Source organism: Triticum dicoccoides, chromosome 7B, assembly GCF_002162155.2.
Source record: "Triticum dicoccoides isolate Atlit2015 ecotype Zavitan chromosome 7B, WEW_v2.0, whole genome shotgun sequence".
Classification (NCBI taxonomy): domain Eukaryota; kingdom Viridiplantae; phylum Streptophyta; class Magnoliopsida; order Poales; family Poaceae; genus Triticum; species Triticum dicoccoides.
Window position 1 is genome coordinate 523,031,588 of NC_041393.1, and position 3,958 is coordinate 523,035,545.

Sequence of the window (3,958 nt, forward strand, 5' to 3'; positions counted from 1 at the left end):
CCTTTTCTTCGAAATACTGAAATAGGCAAAAAAACAGCAATACGGGCTGGGCCTCCGGTTAGTAGGTTAGTCCCAAAAATGATATAAATGTGTAAAATAAAGCCCATAAACATCCAAAAGGGGTAATATAATAGCATGGAACAATCAAAAATTATAGATATGTTGGAGACGTATCAGGTTCGAGCTTTTCAAGTTGAAGTTTCTGGACATAAGCATCGCATCCCCAAACTTTCAGAAATGACAACTTAGGTTTCTTCCCAAACCATAATTCATACGGTGTCATCTCAACGGATTTAGACGGTGCCCTATTTAAAGTGAATGCGACAGTCTCTAAAGCATAACCCCAAAATGGTAGCAGTAGATCGGTAAGAGACATCATAGATCGCACCATATCCAATAGAGTGCGATTACGATGTTTGGACACACCATTTTGCTGAGGTGTTCCAGGCGAAGTGAGTTGTGAAACAATTCCACATTTCCTTAAGTGAGTGCCAAATTTGTGACTCAAATATTCTCCTCCACGATCTGATCGTAAGAACTTTATTTTCCTGTCACGTTGATTCTCTACCTCGTTCTGAAATTCCTTGAACTTTTCAAAGGTCTTAGACTTGTGTTTCATTAAGTAGACATACCCATATCTACTTAAGTCATCAGTGAGGGTGAGAACATAACGATAGCCACCGCAAGCCTCAATGCTCATTGGACCACATACATCAGTATGTATTATTTCCAACAAGTTGGTTGCTCGCTCCATTGTTCCGAAGAACGGAGTCTTGGTCATTTTTCCCATGAGGCATGGTTCGCACGTGTCAAATGATTCATAATCAAGAGACTCCAAAAGTCCATCTGCGTGGAGTTTCTTCATGTGTTTGACACCAATGTGACCAAGGTGGTAGTGCCACAAGTATGTGGGACTATCATTATCAACCTTATATTTTTTGGTATTCACACAATGAATATGTGTAACATCACGCTCGAGATTTAATAAAAATATACCATTGACCAGCGAGGAATGACCATAAACATATCTCTCATATAAATAGAACAACCATTATTCTTGGATTTAAATGAGTAGCCTTCTCGCATCAAACGAGATCCAGATACAATGTTCATGCTCAAAGCTGGTACTAAATAACAGTTATTAAGGTTTAAAACTAATCCCGAAGGTAGATGTAGAGGTAGCGTGTCGACGGCGATCACATCGACCTTGGAACCATTCCCGACGTGCATCGTCACCTCGTCCTTTGCTGGTCTCAGCTTATTTCGCAGCTCCTGTTTTGAGTTACAAATGTGAGCAACCGCACCGGTATCAAATACCCAGGAGCTACTACGAGCGCTGGTAAGGTACACATCAATAAATGTATATCATATATACCTTTGGTGTTGTCGGCCTTCTTATCCGCTAAGTACTTGGGGCAGTTCCGCTTCCAGTGACCATTTCCCTTGCAATAAAAGCACTCAGTCTCAGGCTTGGGTCCATTCCTTGGCTTCATCCTGGCAACTGACTTACCGGGCATGGCAACTCCCTTGCCGTCCTTCTTGAAGTTCTTTCCCTTGCCTTTCTTGAAACCAATGGTCTTATTCACCATCAAAACTTGATGTTCCTTTTTGATCTCCACCTCTGCTGATTTCAGCATCGAATATAGCTCAGGAATGGACTTCTCCATCCCTTGCATATTGTAGTTCATCACAAAGCTCTTGTAGCTAGGTGGAAGTGACTGGAGGATTCTGTCAATGATCGAGTCATCTGGAAGATTGACTCCCAGCTGAGACAAGCAGTTGTGCAACCCAGACATTGTGAGTATATGCTCGCTGACAGAGTTGTTTTCCTCCATCTTACAACTATAGAACTTGTCGGAGACTTCATATCTCTCGAACCGGGCATCAGCTTGGAAAACTGTTTTCAGCTCTCGGAACATCTCATATGCTCCATGTTGCTCAAAACGCTTTTGGAGCCCCGATTCTAAGCTGTAAAGCATGCCGCACTGAACCAGGGAGTAATCATGACTACGCGACTGCCATGCGTTCATAACGTCTTGAGTTGTTGGGAAAATGGGTGGGTCACCTAGCGGTGGTTCAAGGACATATGCTTTCTTGGCAGCTATGAGTATGATCCTCATGTTACGGACCCAGTTTGTATAGTTGCTTCCATCGTCTTTCAGCTTGGTTTTCTCTAGGAACACATTGAAGTTGAGGGCAACATTAGCGTGGGCCATTGGATCTACAGGATAGATTGTAAAGACAATTTTAGACTAAGTTCATGATAATTAAGTTCATCTAATCAAATTATTTAATGAACTCCCACTCAGATAGACATCCCTCTAGTCATCTAAGTGATACATGATCCAAATTGACTAAGCCGTGTCCGATCATCACGTGAGACGGACTAGTCATCAACGGTGAACATCTCCATGTTGATGGCATCTACCATACGACTCATGTTCGACCTTTCGATCTCTCGTGTTTTGAGGCCATGTCTGTACATGCTAGGCTCGTCAAGTCAACCTAAGTGTTTCACATGTGTAAATCTGGCTTACACCCATTGTATGCGAACGTTAGAATCTATCACACCCGATCATCACGTGGTGCTTCAAAACAACGAACCTTAGCATTGGTGCACAGTTAGGGGGAACACATTTCTTGAAATTTTAGTGAGGGATCATCTTATTTATGCTACCGTCGTTCTAAGCAACTAATATGTAAACTTGACAAACATCACATGCAAATCATAAAGTGACATGATATGGCCAATATCATATTGCACTTTTGATCTCCATCTTCGAGGCGCGACATGATCACCATTGTCACTGGCATGCCACCATGATCTCCATCATCGTGTCTTCATGAAGTTGTCTCACCAACTATTACTTCTACTACTATGGCTAATGGTTAGCAAAAAGTAAAGTAATTACATGGCGCTTATATTGACTCGCATGTCATACAATAAATTAATACAACTCCTATGGCTCCTGCCGGTTGTCATACTCATCGACATGCAAGTCGTGATTCCTATTACAAGAACATGATCAATATCATACATCACATATGTAATTCATCACATCCTTTTGGCCATATCACATCACATAGCATACCCTGGAAAAACAAGTTAGACGTCCTCTAATTGTTGTTGCATGTTTTACGTGGATGCTATGGGTTTCTAGCAAGAACGTTTCTTACCAACGCAAAAGCCACAACGGTGATATGCCAATTGTTATTTACCCTTCATAAGGACCCTCTTCATCGAATCCGGTCTGACTAAAGTGGGAGAGACAGACGCCCTCTAGCCACCTTATGCAACAAGTGCATGTCAGTCGGCGGAACCTGTCTCACGTAAGCGTACGTGTAAGGCCGGTCCGGGCCGCTTCATCCCACAATGGCGCCGAATTAAGATAGGACTAGTAACGGTAAGAAAATTGACCAAATCATTGCCCACAACTACTTGTGTTCTACTCGTGCATAGAATCTACGCATAGACCTAGCTCATGATGCCACTGTTGGGGAACATAGTAATAATTCAAAAAAAATCCTACATGTCACCAAGATCAATCTAGGAGATGCTAGCACAAGAGAGAGGGAGTGCATCTTCATACCCTTGAAGATCGCTAAGTGCAAGCATTACAAGAACGCGGTTGATGGAGTCGTACTCGCGGCGGTTCAAATCGCGGAAGATCTGATCCAAGCGCCAAACGGATGGCGCCTCCGTGTTTAACACACGTACAACCTGAGGACGTATCCTCCTTCTTGATCCAGCAAGGAGGGAGGAGAAGTTGAGGGAGAACTCCGGCAGCACGACGGCGTGGTGGTGGAGCTCATGGTTCTCCAGCAGAGCTTCGCCGAGCTCAACGGAGGAGGAAGAGGTGTATGAGGAAGGAGGGCTATGCCAGGGGAAGTGGTGCGGCTGCCCTCACACTCCTCCTCTATTTATAGGGTGAAGGGGAGAGGGGGCCGGCCCCCCTAG